The sequence below is a fragment of the Dermochelys coriacea genome, chromosome 2, assembly GCF_009764565.3.
Source record: "Dermochelys coriacea isolate rDerCor1 chromosome 2, rDerCor1.pri.v4, whole genome shotgun sequence".
NCBI classification, from domain to species: Eukaryota; Metazoa; Chordata; order Testudines; family Dermochelyidae; genus Dermochelys; species Dermochelys coriacea.
The window spans coordinates 130,565,805-130,592,366 of record NC_050069.1 but is presented as its reverse complement, the minus strand read 5'-3'; the positions used below and the strand labels follow the sequence as shown (position 1 = coordinate 130,592,366).

The following is a 26,562-nucleotide window of genomic DNA, read 5'->3' as shown; positions in this document are numbered from 1 at the left end:
AATCAGTATTGATTTAAATCAGATTATCAGATATCTTTCTTTACATATGACTTCTAACACTGGACGAGCCCTAATGCAAAATGTTTTGCTATTTTATACTGTACTGAAATGCAATTGGCTAAGCCAGAGTGTTACACTCAACACCACCTCCCTGCTTCCTGTTACACAATTCCCTGTTTTCTCATTGAGTCTGTTATGTCTGATTTGCAGAATTAAACATTAAAATGTTTTTAAATTTTGCAGATGTGTCATATCTGATAAAGGCCCCGATACTACTATTTTTAAGCACCTCTAATCTGTTTCTGATTTTGTGGCCATGCTGTTGAGCATGGAATTTGGGGGGAGAAAAAAACCACCACCAAAAACTCTTTAAGCCAATTTAGTGAGTTCAAACAACCATTGGCAAAATTTATGATCACTGTAAACAGGCAGTTACATGCCTCGCTAACTTATTTGTGCATTTAATGACACTATACATAATAGTTAACAACAACATTCATTTATAGGTGCAAACAACTGGACATCTAAGCACTATAAAATATGTCCACAATTATGTGCACCATCAAATTTGTTGCAACATTTATTTATAGGCACAAAATTGTAGCAGCAAAATCAAAGTTCACCCCCCCCCCCCAAAGAGGTCAGGCTGCAAGAATATTAGAGCATAAGCTTTCGTGAGCTACAGCTATCTTCATCAGATGCATCCGATGAAAATGAAATGAAAATGAAAATGAAAAATGCATCCGATGAAGTGAGTTGTAGCTCACGAAAGCTTATGCTCAAATAAATTTGTTAGTCTCTAAGGTGCCACAAGTACTCCTTTTCTTTTTGCGAATACAGACTAACACGGCTGCTACTCTGAAAAGAATATTAGAATGATCCAAAAAGTTTCACACATGAAATAAAACTAGTGCAGCACTTTGGGCTTTTTCCTCATGTTCTAACTATAATTAGGGGAAACAGCATAGCAATATTAAAGTAGGAGTGACTACTTATAAGTATACCATCTTCAATCGTATAAGCTAGGATAATAAAAAGATGTTCATGCTTAGGAAATAAACGGATCACACACTTAGATCAGGTATAAATATTCCCCCATGGTATCCAGTTATTACATTTGTTTTCCTGGTGCAGTATGTTGCTTTCATACTCTTCTCTAAAGCATCTATTTCAGGCCAATATCAGAGGCAAAATTCTTGACTAGATGGACTACTGGTCTGCTCTGATGTAGCAATCCCAGGTGTCGCTGCAGAAACCAAATGAGTTCAATGGAACAGAGGGATGAAGTAAAGGTCAGAGGATTAATTCCTCTTGCTGTGGTAAATTTTCAGAAGCTGAATCTTTCCCACACACTCATAACACCATCATAGGGCCTAATCACATCAGCCACACTATCAGAGGCTCATTCACCTGCGCATCTACCAATGTGATATATGCCATCATGTGCCAGCAATGCCCCTCTGCCATGTACATTGGTCAAACTGGACAGTCTCTACGTAAAAGAATGAATGGACACAAATCAGACGTAAAGAATTATAACATTCAAAAACCAGTTGGAGAACACTTCAATCTCTCTGGTCACTCGATTACAGACCTAAGAGTGGCTATCCTTCAACAAAAAAGCTTCAAAAACAGACTCCAACGAGAGACTGCTGAATTGGAATTAATTTGCAAACTGGATACAATTAATTTAGGCTTGAATAGAGACTGGGAATGGATGAGTCATTACACAAAGTAAAACTATTTCCCCATGTTATTTCTCCCCCCCGGTTCCTCAGATATTCTTGTTAACTGCTGGAAATAGCCTACCTTGCTTGTCACCATGAAAGGTTTTCCTCCTTCCCCCCCACCCCCCCCCCCCCGCTGCTGGTGATGGCTTATCTTAAGTGATCACTCTCCTTACAGTGTGTATGATAAACCCATTGTTTCATGTTCTCTGTGTGTGTATATCAATCTCCCCTCTGTTTTTTCCACCAAATGCATCCGATGAAGTGAGCTGTAGCTCACGAAAGCTTATGCTCTAATAAATTTGTTAGTCTCTAAGATGCCACAAGTACTCCTTTTCTTTTTGCGAATACAGACTATGCAAGATCCAGTCCTCTTCTTTCCCCTTCCAGTTTCTTTGCCCCCTACAACTTGGAAGTCTCAACCTCTCCTCAGGCTCTCTCTTCCACCTCTTCCTTGCTTTCTAATTTTCTTCACTGGTTTTCTCCTAGACATACCCAAGGACAAAAAGAAAATCTCTCTGACAGTTCCTTCAGCTATGTGCTTCCTAGGGGAGCAGAGCCATGATACACACTACAGCTGGTGCTCTACTGTGGGAAGAGAGAAGAAGAGACTGAAATATATTGAATTACCAAAGAGTAACTCTCCTTTTGAAGTATTTTTTTTGGCATGAAAACAAATGTGTCTGGGATACATGGTCCCAACCATGCAGGAAGAAACACAAGGTACAAGGGATGTGTTTACATTAGGCCACAACTTTATTAATGCACCTGGGAACTATCCAGCAATAACTGGTACAACACATGTCACCATTCCTTCCCAAAAAGCTTCCACCAATTTGAGAGATACTATCAGCTCCCCCAGCTGAGACCCCACCTCCCTCCTGTCATATGAGAGTTCGGGGGCTGGGAAAAAGGAGCTGTCTCCCTGCTGTACCAGATATAGGAGTCAACCCCTTCCTTAGCTTCATTAGTTCATACCTTCCCCTATGCTATGGTGGCCCTGCCTGAGGTGCCCTCCTATTGTAGGCTGCAGCACAAAAAGGGTACCTGCCTCAGTATCCCCTTTTCTTCTAGAGTCCCCAGATATAACTCCAGATATGTTTCTACATGTAAATGGCTCTTTTGTGGGGTTAGTTTATTACAAAAGTCCCACAATCATAATTCAAAATTCCCGAGTCCAAATAGTACATGCACTCTTTCCAGTCCCTACAATACACCAAATACAGCTCTGGCTCTTCTCACTGTGCCCCAGCTCCCCAGTGCAGTTTTGACTTCTCTTACCACACCTCACACCCTCCCCTCTAGCTGTTTCCCTATGGTTCTAGCTCCTCCCAGAGCCATCAGTGGACTCATTCCTCCATCATTCCCCAGATGTCAGCTCTCTGGCTCCAGCCTTCTGGCTCAGAGAGCCAGCAGGCATCTTCTTCTGTTGCTCTCAGCCTTTATCCCTCTCTGGATGTGGTGCTGTGTCCTGGGGAAGTTTGTAGGTGGACCCTTCTCAACTGCCTCCTGTTTTCACCAGCCTGATCTGGTTTGCTGCTCACTAGGAAACTTTCACTGCTCCCTCCTTCAGGGGCATCCCTTTCCTGAAGCTCTGAGCCCAACTCTGCCTTTCCTCTGAGCTCTCTTGTTCTCTGAATTCTGGATTCCAAACTCTGTTGCCTTTGGACCACCCGTCATTTAAAAGTCTAAAAGGCAGCCCCTCCCTCCCCATTACACCAAACTAGGGTGCAGCAGGATTCAACTGGAGAAGTTGGCCCAATTTCATTTAAGCGGCCAGGTACCCTGTTACACTTCCCTAAATGCACTTCCAATTCTGGTTTATCAGGAAACTAGACCACCCTCTGGAACAAATACTTCCACTTGACAATTACCACCTGCTAAGTTGTGACATCTTGAATGATATCTCCTGACCCTACCCCATCAGATCCTGGAGCTGCTGTGAAGTAGGTGAAAAAATTCACACCTGCCCCAGCCAATCTGGCTATGAGGGAAAAATTCCGTCTCAGTCCCAAAAAGATGAGTAGTGCAATTCCCCTGGCAAACCAAAAAACCTGGTTCTATGCTGATCCAGGGAGAAAAAGGGTTCTGACTGGAGTGAGAGGTGTATATATATATATATACACACCTTTCCTCTCTCCTAAGTGTTCAGGGGCCGAGAGAGAGCCTCTTCTGGTCAACCCCCATCTCAAGTGATATCACTCCTAAGGGAGGGGGAAATCTTTTAAGGGGCTACAACCTCTTTTTCCCCAACTGGCCAGACAAAGCCCCACTCATAGTTGCAAGGAGCTCATTTTTAGAAGCCATTGACAGTTTCATGGATTAAATGTAGAATTCTGTGTATGTGATATATTATCCGTGCATATCTATATATGTACAGTATTTAAAATATATCTACACTTCATTCTAATACATTTCTAATTGCAAAGTTCTGGGTCAATAATATTGTCATTTTAAATATCAAATTACTGCATGTAGTCACAGATTGTCCCACTTTCTTAATACCATAGCAAAGTCAACATGCCATTCCTGAAATATTTATCTGTTCAGATCACTAAGTGGTTATAAAAAACATGCAGTGGTGACAGGCTAATTTAAAGTAGCCCTTTTCTTTTACCAAATTATTGTAGAGATGAAGAGATATATCTGCCCTTGATCTGCATGTGAAATTTCGAACAACTTTAATGGGAGTTGCACATGCAGAATGAATTTGCTTCACCTGCATTAAATCAGAGTAATCAGGCTCTATGCAGATGAAGGAAGTCAAGTTTGCTGATGTAAAATCCACTTTTCAAAATCAGAGTCAGAGTGTGGGTCCATAACGCAGCTCCCTTCAATTACTTTTCTAGCCTATGAGCTACAGCATATTCAAATATCCCACCTAGAGCTGTGCTCATACAGGATTCTGGGGTTTATCATAAGAAACAGAGGTTAACTCCAAATGTTCAGTGTCACTAAGGGGTGCTTCCACGGTCTCAATAGGCACTCATTTTCTAGAAGTCTCGCCAAGCTCAGGGGTGCTAGGAGCACACCTCACATTTGCAGGTAGGCAAAAATAACACATGAAGAACCACAGACTTAAAGCATAAGTAACTGTTTTCTGGCATGTGTATATCACCTAAGGTGGTCTGAGGAGCTATGTTGTATTCAACAACAAACCATGCATTAGTGATAGGAGGACTTTGAAACACTTAAAGGGTTTAAGTTGGGCTTAGAGAATCACTTAGAATTTTAGACCCTCTTTCATTTGCAAATTGGGGTACATAACTCTCAGAAATAACCTCTCCTGGGATTTCTTCTTTTCTTCATTTGTACCCAACCGCAAATAGAAAATAAAGGTGATAAAAAACTGTAAGAAGGAAAGAGTGGTGTTAACCATTTTTTTAAAAACCTCAAAAAACAATTCCGGTTTGAGGGATGAAAGAAAGTTTGAATTGTTTCTTATTTTGTTCAGAATTACCTTAAACAACTGTTCAATGAATTGCATAATAATTTGGAGAATCTGTTTTCTTCATTTTCACAAGATAAACTGAATAAACTCATGGATCCATTGTTGGCAGATAACTACAGTATTTACACTACATATTTACTGGGGTGAATCTTGAAATGTTTCCAAGCCCTCCCGCCCCCCCAAAAAAGGTTGGGAATTTGAACTGTTCCTATTTTTCATAGAATGAGTATAGGATAGTTAGACACTCTGGATAAAGTCAATACAGAATGGAGACAGATATAGGGCTTCCCATTTCTTTATAGTAGGGCTGTTCATAATAGTCACAACAGTACTTTAAATTAGTTTGTTATGAATTTAAAATGGGACTGTATTTCTCCAAAAGGATCAAACCTGTGCTGAGTTTCTGAGATTTGTCATATTTCAAACAGTCTTTTAGCTGCTACATATGTACAAAAAGTACTTAAAAAACTGCTGATGAAAATGTAACGACATTTGGGAAAAGCCACAACATTTAGTCAACAAAGAGTGTCTTCCTCTACCGCACCCAAATGAACCAGAAGTAGTTAAATAAAGGACTTTGAGGACACACCTATGACTGTTTTTGGGGTGGCTGGCTGCCCTACTGCAGAGCAGAATATTTAGAAAGAGGATGCAGTTCCCACACTTAATACATAAAAACTTCAGGTTTCAGAGTAGCAGCCGTGTTAGTCTGTATTCGCAAAAAAGAAAAGGAGTACTTGTGGCACCTTAGAGACTAAACACATTTATTTGAGCATAAGCTTTCATGAGCTACAGCTCACTTCATCGGATGCACTTCATCGGATGCTGTAGCTCATGAAAGCTTATGCTCAAATAAATTTGTTAGTCTCTAAGGTGCCACAAGTACTCCTTTTTCTTTTTTATAAAAACTTCAGAAGAACTCACGGGAGGACCTATCACCATCGTGTCACAGACATTGCAGGGGCACTATGCTGGCACCCAATCCTACTCCAACACCAAGCACACATTACAGTAGGGTGTTCACTCTCCCCTGAAGCTTCACGGCCTGTAGGTCAGACTACAGGTGGCAACTAGAGGAGTAAAGCAGTAAAACACACAGAAGTGAGGTGAGGAGCTAGACTATATTCTAGCTTATTCTGTAAGCACTGCCACCTTTCCTTTCTGTGTGTCAGAAATGAAATAACTTCTGCAAGGTGCTACAACCTTACTCTATTGTGAGATCAAAAGCAGGTCCTCTCACACTGACTTCACACACATAGCATTGTTGCAAATCAAAAAACAAAACCAAAATCTCTTTTTAGTAAGATGGCTACCTATAGTGCTAATATCAGAAATGTCCATTATAAATGAAGTTTTGGGGGAAAACCCCAAAATACTGAATTATTTTAAATAATTCTATGAAAATTTAAAGATATTGTCCCAAGTGAAATGAAATTTGTCTTTTCCTGACTAGCAGGGAAGTTGGCAAAAAATAAGCTAGTGGAGTTTTCCTGTATACTACTTTAAGTATAAAACATTTTACATAGCTCTTTTGGCTAGTGGATGTCTGTGTTCATGACAGCCAAGCTGAGAAAGGAAGAGACATCTGTTTCACTTAGCAATTTTGTCTCACAAAACAATCAGCAATGAAGATGTGATTTTGTTTCTATATCCATACCTGATATTTTGCAAACCAATGAATTTCTTGTTTCTACCTCTCACAGGAGCACTTCACTTTTCAGTGGTCATCACTGTATAATTTATCTTACTAGACAAAAAACAGAATATCTTTTGTGTATTGTGTACACAATTACCATTGTATAAAAAATGTATTTTTCCCAATGGTTCTGACTCACTGTACAGCAACTGCAATAACCATATGTCACAGCCCTGTGCATTTAGTTATTAATCTAGACTGAGATTAAAATACTTTGTTTACCTGAAAACACATTAACCAGAGCACTATCACTTACTACTATAAGGCAGTATTATTAAAATGAATGCAGTGTAATAAATACTGGACAATGTTTGGAAAGAGATGAAGCAATAAGCCTATTAGGTGTATGGCTTTTATAGAAACATTATTAGCAGTGCAATAGGGAAAAATACACAACAGCTAGAAAATGTAATTGATTTACATAAAATAAAGCTAACTCAGACTCAGTTCCCCCCAGCCCCTTCATGGAAAAGACAGATATGTAAAGATGATAGACTAATAAGTCTCTTGAGCAATTTCCTGTCAGTTATATCTCTAGAGTTCTGCAGTATCTTCATTAAAGTCTGTAGAGTTACTTTACATTTACACTGGTGCAGTTCTAATTTAAAAAGTGACTTGAAAATTACACTGGAGGTTTACATCTTAATTGCCTTTCAATGATTCCAGAATCAAATCTGCTCACTCTATAAGTAAAAAGATTTTTCTTTCTTAATTGCCAGCCCTCCAAGCTCCACATGGAATCTGAAAGTTGGGTTCTTGCTGTAGTACTAACAAAAGTAAAATGTTTGAAACCTACTTCCATCAGAAAAGACAGAAGATACTATTCTGAATAACATAAGGAGCGGATTGATTGAGTAAGAAGGTGACATTTTCACATGTAAGAAAATTTGGAATACTAGAATAGCTAATAATAATGGCAAGTATTCTGATGTAAGGATTAATACAATTTGTTTCTATTCAAATTACAGGTTCCAAGGTCATTATCTGAATTTTAGTTAATCTAAAATTCAGAGTATCAAAATACAAACAATAAGAGTGTATGTAGTCACTTTTCAGATTAGAACTGTACTACAAGTAAAATCTATCAACTAAATTCTTACATTAAATTTCAATTCATTTCAAGCCCCTTTTCATCTCGTTTTACTGCCAAGTAATATATAGGAAACTCCCCTGTATAAAACAAATCTCACTTTTTTCCTCAGTAATTTTCACCAAATAATACAGACTATTCAGTTCTATCTTCCCAAATGCATTTTTAATTCCTATAACTTGCAGTTGTATCACTCTATACTGTGTATACTTTCAGTAGCATGTACACCAACAATAAGACCTAGATATAAAATTCAAATCTAGAAAATGTCCTGAATTTTCTCCAGTTTTGAACAGTAGTTTCAGATGGAATATTTAACTCCATCTTTATTTTTTTAGCTTCTTTCTATTTAATTATAGTTAAATCATATATTGGTGGAAGTGTTCTCACTTATACCATAATTCTTTGCCCTAGACACTGATATTCAGATGTTAAAAAGGAGCATCAAACCCTTTATTTTTTTCATTCATGTCTTTTCTGAACACCCTGTAGTATAGTAGTACTCTCCTTGCAATTAATTCCTACAGGAAGGCTTACTTATAAAATACAAAAGCAGACCCTAATTCTAATAGCTATGGTATTGAAGAACAGTTATTTCCCCTACATCTCAAACATAAGGTATTAAAACTTGTCAGTTAATTTCCCTTTATACCAGCCTAGAAGACAAGATCTACAAAAAATGTGGCAAAACCATTTCTCCTTTCCCTTTTCTCTTTTTAGAGTATTTATCCTGCACAATCTTTTCCCTAACTGCTGAGTTTTAAGTGAAGCAGCTTGGTGCCAAATTTCATTCATTTGTAATGAGACTCACTTATTTTGACTTATTATGAAGGTAGTTTTTAAAGTAACTCTCTTGTCTGATGAAGGATTTTGCACTGTGTTTCAATGAGATACTTAGTCTCACTCTTAGCCCTCGTCTACACTGCGGTGGGGGGTTGATCTAAGTTACGCAACTTCAGCTACGTGAATAATGTAGCTGAAGTCGCCATACTTAGATTGACTTACCGTGGTGTCTTCACTGTGGTGTGTAGACTGCTGCCGCTCCCCCCATCGACTCTGCCTGCGCCTCTCATGGCGCTGGATACAGGAGTCGACAGGAGAGCGATCAGGGGTCGATTTATTGCTTCTAGTCTAGACACGATAAATCGATCCCCACTGGATCAATCGCTGCCCGCCAATCCGGTGGGTAGTGAAGACATACCCTTAATCTACTGAAATCTCACTCATTTATGTTGTCACAGCTTGCAAGTCCTGTGCTATAGCATGTTATTTAAAAGAGGTGAGAAACAGAGAAGAAAAATGCATATCTGAAAGAGCAACTTTGTGGGACTGGGAAAGATGACGAGAGAATAAAGTTAAAAGAAAGTACAGCAACTGCATATTGGCTGCAAATTAAGAAAAGCTTTGAAATACTCTTACTTCTCAGAACAGACAAACACAAAAACTCCACTCTGCACTGCACAGCCGAGGTTAGATTAGTTGATTTCAGTTTGGATTCATTAGCCTCACTCTGCCAAATTTATCTCTGGTGTAAATCCATTCAAGTTATTTGGGAGAAACAGGAGAAAATTTGAACAAACCACAGAAGGACCGTATGACTATATCAGACTCGGTAAACCCATTGTTAACTACTGCTTTCCAGCATGATGTCTGTTGCTGATGACTCCTTGCTGTTTTAGGCATCGAACTTCATAGGAGCAACAGGGGCTTCATCATGAGTGTGTGAAATCAGTGCCACGCTGGTCATGCCCCTCCCCAGTTCAAGGCCACCTAGCAGACGGGGAAGCTGCAGTTGCCTTGTGCTGCCACAACTACTCTGGCAGAGGCCATACCCATTCTGGCAGAGCCAGTGAGACCTAAAGATTAATTTGATACTATGCACCAAGTAGCAGTTGTGAGTTATCAGGCCAATGCTTAATTTTCCTTCCATTGTTTAGTGCAAAAAGTAAAATATTAGGGTAAGTTCTCCTTTTAAAACTGCGTAAGATCAGAAGTGGATCAGTGCAAAATATGTATGTATCCTGTACCTGATAATGGTTCAAGCCAATAGGAAAGGACACACTGTGAGGTTTTCCTCATGGAGTTTCTCCCACATTATTCTGGCAGGATAGCTGTTTGCCATGGACTGAGTTGCAGGGCCGACCCACAAACCCTGCTGATCTATAAGAGGCAAGAACCATCCACATAATCACTTGGTCTTCTCATTGGCTCTGAAGCTCAGTTTCCCTTTCCCATTCTCTAGAAGCTAGGATAACCCCAACCATGAACAGGGCTGCTGCACAACCTCTTAAACAGGCTTCCCATGGCAGAAGGGTTTCAATGGTAAATGTAAAGCAATCTCAAGCTATATCAACTCTCTGAGGTATTCTTCGCATAGCTATTGAGTAAAGTGATGTACATTCTTTGGCCTGACTTCTACCCAACTTGGAACTGTCCACTGCCTTTCTCTTCCTTCCTTAAGGATCTCAACACAGTGTATGGAGGGGGGAGGATGCTACTTATGACTAGGATTTTAAGTTTCCTTATACGCATTATTGCATAGTTTATATGTTTCAAGATTGGAATGTCTCTTTTTGCTGGCTTGTTAGTTTCTGGAGCTGCAAACCCTTATGAGGTATAATTGAGAATTGTCCACTTATGCATTTTGAAAAGAGTTGACCAGGTTTCAAAAGCATACCCCCACTCAGCATAAATTGGTCTGAGGTGAATTAGGAAGCTCAATGTGCTGAAACCCAAAGCAGCCCTTTCTTTCACTGCACTGGAAACTCCATAAGCACAGGAAAGAAAATAATATTAAACTACACAGGCATTTCAATAAGGACAACAATCAAAGAGGTAATTAAGCAATAGTTTGAGGAGAGCTTTGTGCCAACAATAAGCAACATGTTTTTTTTTTATTAGATAGCTTAAATATGACTTTATAAAGGAGCTTAGGTATTAACCAAATAACCATTAAAACAGCATTAGCCTTCGTACAGCTTATTACACAATTTGCATTATGTATAAACATCATTAACTCCTTTTCTTTTTAAATGAATGGAAAACTTCATTAACATCAATGCTTCTTAGCTCTTTTGGCTATTGCTGGAGGCTCACAGAAAACAAGTTTTTCTTTGTTTCCAAATAGAATCACTGTAAAATGTAAATTGTTAAGGGCTGGGCAAAAAATTTACCACTCTATCTTAAGTCAATTTTGTGTTCACAAACATTCTGGAAACCAGTTATAGTGGCACGGCAGCACCAGCTCTACTAACACACACCAGACTTCCTACAGCTCACAACTCTGTCAGTGCACCCCAATCCATGTGCAAACCTTGTACAGAACCACCAATTGATTTAGACTACGAATGCTTTAAGGCCAGGACTCTGTTATAATAGTGGCATGGGTACATTCTTGGGGCATCTATCCTATGCCATTGCTCACCACTGCCCATGATACCAAGGTTACCCTCCTATTTGTAGTGCATTAGCTTTCATTGAGTTAATGTCTACTCAAGCTAGGTGGTGGGAGTGGTTGAGCTAGGAGGAGAGGGATGGCAAGAGGTGTTCTAGCTGCAGAGGGGGCAGGGAATGAAGATTTGTGGTCAGTAAGTGTTGGATGGATTCTTTGAGAAAATCTGTATTTTTCTGGTCCCTCAGGGATTTGGAAAGGAGTGGGAGGAGAAAGAAGTGGCAACTTCCTGATTTCAGCACAGATTAATGTGGTGTTTCCAAAGACACACAGCCCAGAAGTTGGAACTGACAGTGCAGGTACCTTGACTGATGAGGGAAAAGAAATATGTGCAGTTGCCAACATATGGATGCTGGGGATTCTTGGAGCATGAGGTTGCAGAAGCTGATGAGAGAGCAAGGAGTACATCATGACATGGACATTGCTGAGTACCAGCTGATTTGGATGGAGAGAGGTGGCATACCTTAGCATCATAATTTGCTTACTCTTCAGCATCTAACTGGTGAGCTAAGAAGTTGTGACCTTCCAAACATTGAGGTGATTCACTCGGGTGGAAGTGATCATAGTTTTGTTCCTGGTGTACATCTTATAAAATCTCTGAGAGAAGATCTGGACTGCATCAGAGATTTGTATCCGGAAGCTGTGATAGTTTTCTCTGATTTGGCTGAGCATCTGAATAATTGCTACAGCAATAATATGAAAACTATTAATAAGCTATTCATAAGATCTGTAACCTGCTTGTATTATCTCTCAGGGTGAGACACTGCTTGATTCAAATCTTGTCTAGTTTATAGAACTCAGACTGTGATTTTAGATATTTCTTAGGTAACCAACTTTGACCTGTGCGCTTATTACTTACAATCACTTAAAATCTATCTTTCTGTAATTAATACAACTGTTTTATATTTTACCTAAAACAGTGCATTTTGGTTGAAGTGCTTGGGAAATGTACTCAGGTTGCAAGGACTGGTGCACGTCCCCTTTCCTATGTAGAAGTGGGGTACTCGGTAATAAACTTACACTGGTCAGGCTTCTGACCAGGGCAAGATGGTACAGCTCTGGGGTCCTAGGCTGGAGCATCTCTACTGTTACTTCATGAGTGGCTGGCAAAAGCATTCATATAACTCAGCTGGGAGCATCCCTGTCTGTGGATATCTGTATAAGTGCAGTAGCTGGAGAGGTTTACAGTTTATCACAACATTATAGTGTGAGAGGGAGCCCAGGCTGGTAAGCCAGAGTGCTCAGCAGTACCCCAGTTCCAGGCTGAACCCCAGGGACCAAAATTGTGCACACTATTCTAAACATAGCCTCTCTAAACTATTCTTTCTCATTTTCTCCAACTTATATAAGGCCACTTGAGGTTTTTTTCCTTAAGGCCACTGCCAAGCCTTTTTCTTAAAATTTAACCACCATTAATCAATAATCATTATTCTTATTTTCAACTAAATGGTACCGAAACTCTTTCTCTCTTTTTCTTTTTTTCCCACCTCTGTTCCCACTTACTTTGTTTTCCAACTGTAGTGTAATTGTCCCTCTTCATTTATAATTACTGGCATTTCTATGACTTTTATCACCTATAGTATCCTTGCTTATGGATCATGTAGGTGTCATGTTACAAGCCTTTTTGGGTAGTTGGTAGCATGGCAGGTGAACCACAAACCATCAGGAGAGTGTAAATGTCACTTTTGGCCCCATTAATTTTAGTACCCAGTGCATTCCAGGAAATATACATCTATGAAAAAACATTCACCATTTGGGTTGGCAGAAAGGAAAGGCTGCAAATGCATACTCCTGGGGAGAATTCTGTGCCTTTGCTCATGCACAGAATTCATGTACTTTGCAGATTCCCCCCCCACACACACACACAATAATGCATTCTGCTGGAGAGATGCTCAGATTACACCTTTTTCCCACCAGGGGCTGTTGTGGCACCAGCAGACAGGGTAGTTGGCACAGAGCCAGAGCAGCCAGCCATGGAGAGAGAGGGGGAAAGGCTGCCTTCTCACAATGCCCTGCTTCTGGAGCCAGGTGAGGAGGCCTGGGATATAGAACCACAGAACTGGAAGGGACCTTGAGAGGTCATCTTGTTCAATCCCCTGCACTCAAGGCAGGACTAAGTATTATCTATACCGTCCCTGACAGGTGTTTGTCCAACCTGCTCTTAAAAATCCCTAATGATGGAGATTCCACAACCTCCCTTGGCACTTATTCCAGTGCTTAACCCCTCTGACAGTTAGGAAGTTTTACCTAATGTCCAACCTAAACCACCCTTGCTGCAATGTAAGCCCATTTCTTCTTGTCCTATCCTTAGAGGTTAAGAACAACAATTCTTCTTCCCCCTCCTTGTAACAACCTTTTATGTACTTTAAAATGGTTATCATTTCCCTGTCAGTCTTCTCTTCTCCAGACTAAACAAACCCAATTGTTTTCAAACTTTCCTCATAGGTCATCTTTTCTAGACCTTTAATCATTTTCGTTGCTCTTCTTTGGACTTTCTCCAACTTGTCCACATACTTCCTGAAATGTAGCATCCAGAAATGGACATAATATCCAGTTGAGGCCTAATCAGCACAGAGTAGAGCGGAAGAATTACTTCTCATGTCTTGCTTAGAATACTCCTGCTAATACATCCTAGAATGATGTTTGCTTTTTTTGCAATAGCATTACATGGTTGACTCATATTTAGGTTGTGATCTACTATTACTCCCAGATCCCTTTCCACAGTACTCTTTCTTAGGTAGTCATTTCCTATTTTGTATGTGTGCAACTGATTGTTCCTTCCTAAGTGGAGTACTTTGCATTTGTCCTGATTGAATTTAATCCTGTTTACTTCAGACCATTTCTCCAGTTTGTCCAAATCCTTTTGAATATTAATCCTATCCTCCAAAGCACTTGCAAGCCCTACCAGCTTGGTATCATCCACAAACTTTATAAGCATACTCCCTATGCCATTATCTAAATCATTGATGAAGATATTGAACAGAACCAGACCCAGAACCGGTCCCCGCGGGACCCCCACTTGTTATGCCCTTCCAGTTTAACTGTGAACCACTGATAACTACTCTCTGGGAATGATTTTCTAACCATTTATGCACCCACCTTATAGTAGCTCCATGAAGGTTGCATTTCCCTAGTTTGTTCATGAGAAGGTTATGCGAGAGAGTATCAAAAGCTTTACTAAAGTCAAGATATACAACATCTACTGCTTCACCCCGATCCACAAGGCTTGTTACCCTGTCAAAGAAAGCTATCTGGTTGGTTTGACACGATTTGTTCTTTACAAATCCATGCTGAGTGTTACTTATCACTTCATTATCTTCTAAGTGTTTGCAAATTGATTTCTTAATTATTTGTCATCTAGTCCAACCCCCTCCTCAAAGCAGGACCAATCCCCAATTTTTGCCCATGATCCCTAAATGGCCCCCTCAAGGATTGAACTCACAAATCCCTCATTTGGCAGTCCAATGCTCAAACCTACCTCATTTTCACTGGCGTTCACTATGTTAGATTTCCAATCACCACCAACTTTCTTGGTGAAAACTGAAACAAATAAGTCATTAAGCACCTCTGACATTTCTGCATTTTCTGTTATTGTCTTTCCCCACTCATTGAGTAATGGGCCTGCTCTGTCCTTGGTCTTCCTCTTGCTTCTAATGTACTGGCGGGGACGGACAGCATGGGTCACATGGGGCTGCTGGGGGGTCACATTGATTGGGATTCAGAAGGGCTAATGGGAGTGAAAAATTGGAGAGTGGACACAAGAGCTAGTGAGATGACAGCACTGAGTGAGGGGCTAAATGGGAGTATGGGTGCAGGGCCACATGGGGAGAGGGAGGAGACGAGGATGCAGGGACACATAGGGATGGGGCAGACTGAATGAGAGAGACTAGGCATCAACCAGGGTCTGCATGGGGGAAGTTCCTCAACTCCCTAAAAATTCCTCCTCCTCCGATCCCCCCCCTCCATTCCATTCTTCTCCCACCCACATTCAACAACCCTCCAGGTTCACTCCCAGGCTGCTGCCCAGCAATTACTTCCCTCTCCCACAAGTCCTCCATTTTCCATGACTCCCCCAAGCCTTTTTCACTACTTCTGAGGGGTGCAGGAAATATGTTTCTTAATTGTAGTTTAAATGAATTATTACTTAGAGTTCAGTATTAATATGCCTAGTAAGGAATTTATCTGTCAAAAAGCATTTCCTGAATCTTTTTTATTTTCTGTTTTGTTACAGACATACTTGCTCACAAGTATTTGGAAATAAATTACCAAAATAATTGAAACTAGTGTGATTATATTGTGTTATTTTGATAAATAAGATATGCAGAATTTTAAAATATTATGCACAAAAATTTTAAATTTTTGGCTCAGAATTCCCCAGAAGTAATCATTCCTGAAACATCCTCCAATTCTTCTCAAATCGCAACTCCACATTTAAGCCCCTGCATTCCTCCATCTCTGCATTCCTTAGTGGCCCTTTCACCATTATTCCTTAATCTGCCTGTAGTTTGCTAACATAAGTATTACTTCTGATCCACTGAGTGGTCTCTGTTAGGATGCATCCATCAGGAACTGATTGAAAAGGATATTAAGAACATGTCTAATTGCCCCTCAATTAGACTATTCACTTGTCTGGTTCCTTATCCTTCCAGGATGACCTGAAATACTCTCCTGGGCTTTAAGGGTCATTCCAACATACAGAGGGCACCTACAGAGGAGATGGCAACCTCATTACATTGTCATACAATTTAATTACCTTAATGCTCAATATTTCTTCTAAACAATAGATATTTACAGAGAACAAAACATCTTCTAGTTCTGATCTGTGTGACATTCCACCATTCAAACTATATCTTCCTTAAATGCTTTCCCTCTGTATTAATATCCAGCCATATCCATTTAGCCACTCATGCAGGTCAATACTGATACCATATTTACTTACACCAAATTAGAGATTCATTTTCATTTTATTAAATGCTTTCCTAAATTCCAAGTAAACGGTATCCATCTTTACACCATTAGCTCCTTTTATTAGCTTCCTCAAAAGTGATAAAAATGTCATGATCGTATTTTCTTAAATTCATACTATATTTAAATAAATTATAACTCCCTAGATGTTCTCTCTCTCTCTCTCTCTCTCTCTCTCTCTCTCTCTCTCTCTCTCTCTTTTTTTAAACTACTGATTTACTTTGATGTCTTCTGCTCAATTTCCTTCAATGCTCGTCTCATTCTGTCACAATTTGCTTTGGTGAAATTCAACATAGTTGTTTATCTCCTTTTTGTTATCATTTTAACCTTTATTACTAACTTAACTAGATTACAACCATGATTGCTTAGGTAATAATAATAGTGCTTAGCCTTTATATTCTTCCTGATACAGTATTTTCAAAGCTCTGAATACGTTTTATTACTCTCAACACTTTGTGAGTTTGATGAGTATTGTGATTGTCAATTTACATGTGGAGTAAGTGAGGCACATAGAAGTGATTTGACCTGATCAATCTCTCACAGCAAGTCAATATGTATTCTTCCTCTTCCTAAATTGTTTTGTATGCACTCAGCATAAGCACCCAAATTTCCTGAAGCACACACGTATGTACATATGGAAACACATAAACCTCAAAATACACATGGCACAAGCAATTACATCAGGATTGCATTTGCCTCAGAAGAAAACATGCAAAAGTGCATGCCTACATTGGAACGTTTGGTGAATAATGTGTAAGAAAGAAGGCCCTGAACTGTTTCATCTCTGCATATTTTTTACTTAGCTTATTCTTTCTAGTCAATGTGCTCCAATATGTGTTTTTGTATTACATATCATTAATCTATTTTAAGCAATAAAAGCCTTTTAGAAAAAAAAACAATAAAAGCATTTTCATAACATGAAAAGGGGGGGAGAGGGGATCTATCTTCCTCCACAGTTGTTTTTGGCAGAGAAGAATAAAGTCTTGTTGCATGACCACCTATTCCTTATCATGAAGCCACATTAACAATTATTCCAAATGGGAATGCATACCAGTAATTTTACTATAAAACAAATCTTGCATCCATTACTCAGTTCTTACTCAGACAGGGCAACCGATTGGTTTCCAGATGTACTGATTTCTAGTTCCAGCTTGTCCCCATTTGTATAGGTAGACCACAGGGCTGGGTGCACTGTGGAAGCACGATGCGTACCCCTCAGTGTGTATTGATTTAAATCAAAGTGATTTACATTACTGATTTTAATTATGATTTAAATCTGCAAGCAGGAAACATTGATTTAAATAATCAATTTTAATTGTGTTTTGCATTTGAACTTTTTATTTTTCTAAAGAAAGGATGATTTTCACTAGTTGGTAACCATTAAAACATGTTACCAAGTATCAGAGGGGTAGTCGTGTAGGTCTGTATCCACAACAAGGAATCTGGTGGCCACCAGACTCCTCGTTGTTGTTTTTAAAACATGTTGATTTGCAAATATAGTCCTTATACATAATCTTCCTGGCTAGCAAAAAGAAGCTTCAAATTTAGGGTCAGTATATACTTTTATTTAAGCAATTATATAGTTTATCTTAAATGTATTAAGATTTAAATTTTTTATGTTAGAAAATGGTGAATGATACATTCTGATTATGGGGTGTCAAACTCTATTTGGATAGAAATCAATTGAAAATGTACAAAAATAGCATTTTTATTAGTAGTATGATTATTAATTAAAATTACCTTAAATGTGCTGGATATATAGAAAAAGTGTATCAAATGTATTACATTTTAAACTGATTTATTAAACAAAGGAAGTAATATCTGTAGTTAGTGAATTGAACTGATTGTTTCTGATGTCCTTCAAATTTTCAGAACTAGCAGATCTCATCTAACTTTTTATTCATAGTTTGGAAGAGGAGCTTTTCAGCATTTTCATCTCTCAGTTGGTTTCTTAAGTTGAAATGAACTAATCATTGAACTGAACTAGCTGAATAAACTGAAATGAAGAAAATATTCTCTCTATACCTGCAGAGGAGGTTATTGCTGTCAAAAGCTGGTTCAGTACTTTGGTTCCAACTTGGGTGCTTACCCCATGACTTCCATCAGTTCAGTGATTTGACTTTCTTTAAAACTTGACAGTAAACATGTCTTGCTCAATATTATTTTTTGTATTTAAAGGATTTTAATAGATTATAATACATTTAGGCCTTAACATAAATTGTCAATTTCAAATTTAATTTTAAATGGGCATTTTTTAAAAATGAACCCATATTTAAAACAAACAAACAAACAAAAAATCATTGTTTTGTATCCACCCTGCTAGCCCCTGGGGTACAAATATGGGAGTGACTGGTATAATTCTCTATTTGCTTTCTTTGGCCAATGTGAGGAGCAACAATGATGATCTCTATATCCAGCCACTACTGCTAGCTGTGAAGTCTCATTAGTATGGAGCTTTTGACAGGAAATTGTTTAAAGTAGGGCAGCTGTTGTCAAACTGTGGGCTGTGACCCCATTTTAATGGAGTCACCAGGGCTCTCTTAGACTTGCTGGGGCCCAGGGCCAAAGCCAAAAACCAATCCCCACCGCCCAGGGCTGAAATCCAAGCCCCACTGCCCAAGGCCAAAGCCGAAGACCAAGGACTTCAGTCCTGGGTGACGGGACTCAGGTTAAAGGCCCTCTGTCTGGAGCTAAAGTCCTTGGGGCTTTGGCTCCCCTGCCTGAGGCAGTGGGGCTTGGGCTTTGACTTTGGCCCTGCCACTCAGGGCAATGAGTCTGAGGCAGGCTCAGGCTTCGGTCCCCACTCCTGGGGACATGTAGTAATATTTTTTGTCAGAAAGCGGTCACGGTGCAATGAAGTTTGAGAACCCTTGAAGTAGAGAAAACAGTCATTGCGGAGCAAGGCTGGCTCAGAAGTCACAGAATATAACTGTAAAGAAAGGACAATATCATGCCCCCAAGATCCACGTGAGGTTGTGACCTTGTGCATGCATTAGCCATTGCCACAATATCACTATGCCTTTCCATCAAAGGGGGGATCCATGTGATAGAAAACTTCAGGGAAAGAGTTGGGCTGGGGACAAGGAGTGGAAACCCTGGCATTGAGTAGGGCAAGGCTGATAAACAAATAATTGACTCCTCTGCTCCTATGGAGATGACCCAAGCAAAGGTAATAGGAGTCTGGGTCCATACTGCCTTTTCAACAGAGCCCTTTCTATGAAGCAAAATCTTTTGAGGGTAAGTCTTGGTCAAGCAGCTGCACTGGCAGAGTGGGGGGGTTGGTTGTTGAAGTATAAGCTCATGCAGCATATGGGGCTTCTATATAAACGCCTCTGACCTTCTGTTGATCTTCTGCCTTTGGAGCATACGGGAAAGAGGTGAGGAGAGGGGATCAACAGGATTTGTGGGTGGGGCCTCCCGCCTGTTTCTTTTCCATTCTCATCTCTTCTAGCATTTTCTGAATTTTCCAAAAATTTCAGGCCTAATCCTGAAAACAGCTGAGCTCCCTGAAGTCAATGGGAGCTGGAGGTAGCACAGTACCTACAGGATTTGCTCATCAGCATGCAAGTTCAAGCCATTAGTCTCTTGGCCATGACAGGTGTCACTCCCATTCTCTCAGATGGATGTCATTCTCAAACATGAAGGACACATAAGGTGGATTGAGGCTGCATATTTAAAACTGCCAAAGGGTGAAACAGGGAGCATATTATGCACAAAATGCCCTACACTGAAGAGCAACTCCTCCTTTAACATCCTAAAAAATGAGGCATGAAAACAATCAAGAATGGGAAAATACTCTAGGGTGAGACACATGAACCAACAGCAACATTAGTGGGGAACACGGGTGGGTGGGTTGTTGTGTGTGTTTATTCAGAAGAGCAATGTTCCTCTGTCCACTTAGGAGAATAGATAATTTGAATCTGAGGGAACTGTTTAATGCAGAATTTTATGTTTAAACATTTTTTATCAGCTCTACAGACAAAAATTCTGATATAATTCTGATATAATAATAAGACAAGACTTTCAGCAGACACACATTTTAAAAAGATAAACAGTCATGTTTAACTTTTTAGACACATCCCATCCCCCTCATGGGTATTTTATTGTAAGTGACTGATTTTCCCTTACCAACACTCTGCACTCCTCATTGTTATCTGTGTATATAGGGTTTTTAAAAGGTCATCTGCATTTGATAAAAAATACCCCTAAAGCGCCAGACTTTAAATTGCTGTTGAAACTGCAGGGTTTTCAGCTATTTATACTTATATTTATAACTTCAAACAAGGTATGTCAAACATTTCTGAAGCTTCCTTTTTTATTATGCTTTTAATTCCTGGAGTGAATGACTGTATTGTGATGAAGTGGACTCTGCTTTTCCATAGCTATAGCTATGAATACATGTTGTCTCAATTTAATCAGTTTTTTACTTTTTAGAAAATCCTTTTGTGACAGACAGACATCACTTTAAAAAGAAATAAAAATATTTCGGAAGATACTAGTTTAAAGTATGAATATTGTTTCACACAGACTTCTTTCTTTCCTAAAGGAAAGAAAAGCTAGCCGATAGAAACACATTATAATTTAAAAGTCCTTGTTTGGAAACCACCCAACAGGATTGCAAGCCCCTAGCATGATGGTAGCTAAGTACATTTCACTGATGATTAATTCTCTTGTATGTCTGGTGGAAGGGTGCCCACTATGTACACACAGTCTTCACTCTAAATCTCCCTGCCAGCTGATCAATGGGATTACATTTTTGTGCTGGCACTAGACTGAACTGATCGTCTCATTTAGAAATGAGATGCTACAATGCCAGATCAATGCTACTGGTCGATTATGAAGGAAAATTTTAGAACATTTTAAAATAGTTTTCTTATAGGGATGAAAGAGGCAAATGGCAGAAATCCTAGAGTAACAGTTAGTGTGACTATGTCAACTTCTGTATTTCATTATCCGTTAATTTACTAATGTACACAATTCTATATTCAGTAGGTAGTTTACTATGTTATTAACATCTCTACCACTGAAAACATATCTTTGCAGTTCAGCTAAAACCATCTATCATTTATACTGTGCTTATCACCATAGTATGAGTATCCTCAAGATCTCACTCTCTCAGACACATCCTGCCTATAGTTTGGAATTTCAGTATCTGATCCTGCAAGGCGCTCAGAATCTATTGCTTGCTTTCTTTAAAACAAAACAAACAAACAAACAAAATGGCTTGCACTCCAAATGCATATACAGTATAAAAAACATACAAAATTTAAGGGTAAAATCAGTTTAAATAAACTGTTCCTCACCTACCCATCAAAACTAACAATTCCCTATATGATCCAATTACATTTCCTGAATCTGAATCTATCAATCATATAGGGTGCCATAAGCTTTTAATATTGATCCATGCCATGAAGGAAGTCTACCAAACAATTAGCGGGGCCATTGTGTGATCAAAGTACTAAAGGAGCACTGAAAGAACACAAGGCCATTGTGGAGAACTTAAATGAATTCTTTGCATTGGGCTTCATTGCTGAAGATGTGAGGGAGTTTTCCACACCTGAGCCCTGCTTTTTAGGTGATAAATCTGAGGAACTGTCCCAGATTGAACTGACAGTAGAACAGCTTTTGAAACAAATTTATAAACTAAACAGTAATAAGTCACCAGGATAAGATAGTATTCACCCAAGGGTTCTGAAGGAACTCAAATATAAAATTGGAGAACTACTCACTGTGGTGTGTAACCTAGTGCTTAAATCAGCCTCTTTACCAGATAACTGGAGGATAGCTAAAGTAATGCAGCTTTTTTAAAAAAAGGCTCCAGGGGTGATCTTGGCAACTACAGACTGGTAAGCCTAAATTCAGTATCACACACATTGGTTGAAACTACAGTAAAGAACAGAATTATTAGACACAGATGAATATGATATGTTGGGGAAGAGTCAATCTATTAGAATTTGTTTGAGGGGAGCAACAAACATCTGCACAAGGGTGACCCAGTCTATAGTATGCTTGGACTTTCAGAAAGCCTTTGGACAAGGTCACTCACCAAAGGCTCTTAAGCAAAGTAAGTAGTTATGACATAAAATGGGAAGGCCCTCTAATGAATTAGTAACTGGTTAAAATATAACAAACAAAAGGTAGTATAAACAGTCAGTTTTCACAGTGGAGAAAGATAAATAGTGGGGTTCCCCAAGAATCTGTACTTGGTTCAGTTCTTTTCAAGTATTGATAAATAATCTGGAAAGGGGGGTTAATGGTGCAGTTGCAAAGTTTGTAGAGGATACAAAATTATTCAAGACAGTTAAGTATAAAGCTGACTGTGAAGAGTTACAAAGGGATCTCACTAAACTGGGTGACTGGGTAAGAAAATAGCAAATTAAATTAAATGTTGATAAATGCAAAGTAATGTACATCAGAAAAATAATCCCAACTACCCATAAAAGGTGATGGGGCCTAAATGAGCTCCCAAGAAAGCTCTCAGTCAAGAAAGAGATGTTGGAGTCAATGTCGATAGTTCTCTGAAAATATCTGCTCACCATACATTGGCAGTTAAAAAAGCTAACAGAATGTTAAGATAATGCCACTATATAAATCCATGGTCACCCTATCTCAAAAAGGTTTCAGAGTAGCAGCCGTGTTAGTCTGTATTTGCAAAAAAGAAAAGGAGTACTTGTGGCATCTTAGAGACTAACAAATTTATTTGAGCATAAGCTTTCTTGAGCTACAGCTCACAGTGAGCTCTAGCTCAAGAAAGCTTATGCTCAAATAAATTTGTTAGTCTCTAAGGTGCCACAAGTACTCCTTTTCTATCTCAAAAAGATATATTAGAACAGGAAAAGGTGCAGAGAACCACAACAAAAATGATTAGGGGTATGGAATAGCTTCCATATGAATAGAGATTATAAAGACTGGAGTTGATCATTTTAGAAGAGAGCCAACTAAGGGGCTGGTGGATAGACAGATTTTTATAAACCCATGCGTGGTATGGAAAAAGTGATTAAGGAAATGTTATTTACCCCTTCACATAACACAGGAACCAAGGGCCATCCAATGAAATTAATAATCAGAAGGTTTAAAACAAACAAAAATGAAGTACTTCTTCGTACAATACACTGTCAACCTGTGGAATTCAGTGCCAGGGGATCTTGTGAAGGCTAAAATTATAACGGTGTTAAAAAAAAAGAAATAGATAAAGTTCAAGGAGAATAGATCCATCAATGGCTATTAGCCAAGATGGTCAGGGATGCAGCCCCATGCTCTGGGTGTCCCTGAACCTCTCTGCCAGGAGCTGGGAATGGATGACAGGAAATAGATCACTCAATAATTGCCCTATTCTGTTCATTGTCCCTGAAGCACCTGGCACCCTCCAGTGTCAGAAGACAGGATACTGGGTGAGATGTACCATTGGTCTTTCCAGTATGGCCATTCCTATGTTCTTATTCTGGCAGACTGATGGAAGAGAGGAGGAAACTGAGGTTGTGAAGACTGTACTAGTGCTTGTGAATGTTTTGCACTAGGTGAAGTGCCTAAATGGTCTTCAGATATAGAGAATGCAGGGCCAGAAAGCAATCAGATGCCGGAATAACAGCCCTTAAAGGGTCTATGGCATTTAGAGGATCTCTAAGATTGGTCTTGCACTTTGAACTAATCCATCCAAACTTCCAGACAACCTAAGTTAAATGCAAGGAAACTTTGTGCCCACGACCTACCAGCTCAGAGTTTCTCCCTTATACTAAGTTGCCTTCTGGGAGAAAGTTTATTAGCCTTCTAGTCACCTTCCCTACAGCATTTGGTTGAGTCTCCTCCCTTTCCTCCTAGCTCTTCAGCAGCAGCTGGTTGGCCTGTTCCCTATCCTGCTTATCCAGGTGCATGGTGAAGTAGTATACCATCCACTCTTCTTAATATAGGTCCAATAGATTTGTGTGGGAGTTGGCTTACAGTCAGTGTATATATATCTATATCTATATATATCTATATATATGAAGGAGTGCAGGATAGCCAATCATCCCTGATGACACCACATGTGTGCTTGTTGGGGACAGCTAAAGGAGAACCCTAGTTTTCTCCACCCAGAATACAGGTGAAAGCAAAGGAGGAGTCTGGGACTGGTGGCAGACAATAGGTTGAAATGAAATCTAGTGTCATGTAAAGCTGCCTGGTTTTGGACCCAACTAGAAGTTTTGCAGATTTCTGCCAAAGTTTTTGGTGTTTCTGAAAAAAAGTTTTGCAGGAGGACTGAGATAATTTGTATGGTTTCTGGTTTCATTTAGCATGTTTACAGAGCTCTGTTTAGTGTTTTATCTTTCTTTTAGATCATTACTGCAATATATCAAATATTTGGCTGTTTTATTAGAACAACATTGGTCAAATGATATTGGAGCACTGTTTTCCCTATACCACTGTTTAACAGACTGAATACAAACAGGTTAACAAATTATTATGGTAACTCTAGTAGGCTGTGGCACAGCTTACAAAAGTGACACACATGCCATTTAAAATAAGAATGGACAAAGCTCTGAAAAATAAACCATTGGGAACAATCCTGCATTTTGGGGGGAATAGAATTAGATGATCTAAAAAATCTTTTACATATCTGGAGTGTTATGAAACTATCCTATGATACAGCATGTACTAACTGCCCTGTAAGTTTTGCTGCTGCATCTTCCTATTTCTGCTTAAATTCGTTTTACCATTTGTAACAATATTGGACACATTTCTAAACACTAACAGACTCTGCCCATTTATATTTTGTGTTTTCTTGGCTGTAAATAATGGATCGTGTGGTGTGTCCTGGATGGAAGCTGGAGGCATGTAGGTAAGTATAGCAGTCAGTAGGTTTCTGGTATAGGGTGGTGTTTATGTGACCATCGCTTATTAGCACAGTAGTGTCCAGGAAATGGACCGCTTGTGTGGACTGGTCCAGGCTGAGGTTGATGGTGGGATGGAAATTGTTGAAATCATGGTGGAATTCATCAAGGGCTTCTTTTCCCTGGGTCCAGATGATGAAGATGTCATCAATGTAGCAAAAGTAGAGTAGGGGTGTCCAGGACACACCACATGATCCGTTGTCTACAGCTAAGCTCTAAGATACAACTTCGTTTGCTCCAATCCCTCAGACAGAGAGAAACACCTATAAGATCTCTGTCAAGCATTCTTAAAACTACAATACCCACCTGCTGAAGTGAAGAAACAGATTGACAGAGCAAGAAGAATACACAGAAGTCGCCTACTACAGAACAGGCCCAACAAAGAAAATAACAGAATGCCACTAGCTGTCACCTACAGCCCCGAACTAAAACCTCTCCAGTGCATCATCAAAGATTTACAACATATCCTGAAAAATGATCCCTCACTGTCACAGATCTTGGAAGACAGACCAGTCCTCGCTTACACACAGTCCCCCAACCTGAAGCAAATACTCACCAGCAACCACACACCACACAACAAAAACACTAACCCAGGAATCTATCCTTGCCATAATGCCTGATGCCAACTCTGTCCACATATTTATTCAAGTGACACCATCATAGGACCTAATCACATTAGCCAAGCCATCAGGGACTCGTTCACCTGCACATGTACCAATGTGATTTGTGCCATCATGTGCCAACAATGGCCCTGTGCCATGTACATTGGCCAAACTGGACAGTCTGTGCACAAAAGAATAAATGGACACAAATCTGACATCAGGAATCATAACATTCAAAAACTGGTAGGAGAACACTTCAACCTCTGTGTCCACTCAGTAAAAGATTTAAGGGTGGCAATTTTCAACAGAAAAACTTCAAAAACAGACTCCAACGAGAAACTGCTAAACTTGAATTAATATGGTGAAGCATTCAGAGTAGCAGCCGTGTTAGTCTGTATTCACAAAAAGCAAAGGAGTACTTGTGGCACCTAAGAGACTAACAAATTTATTTGAGCATAAGCTTTCGTGAGCTACAGCTAACTTCATCAGATGCATTCAGTGGAAAATACAGTGGGGAGATTTATATATATAAAGAACATGAAACAATGGGTGTTACCATACACACTGTAAAGAGAGTGATCACTTAAGGTGAGCTATTACCAGCAGGAGAGCTGTGGGGGGGGGAACCTTTTGTAATGATAGTCAAGGTGTGCCATTTCCAGAAGTTGACAAGAATGTCTGAGGAACAATGGGGGATGGGGGGGAAATAAACA

At 39.5% G+C, this 26,562-nt stretch overlaps 1 protein-coding gene across 5 annotated transcripts in view; it reads right to left on the bottom strand.

Annotated features, from left to right (window-relative positions):
• Positions 1–26,562, bottom strand: part of CDH10 (cadherin 10) — a 167,424-nt gene that overhangs the window by 57,958 nt on the left and 82,904 nt on the right. The gene's annotated exons all lie outside the window — the stretch shown is intronic.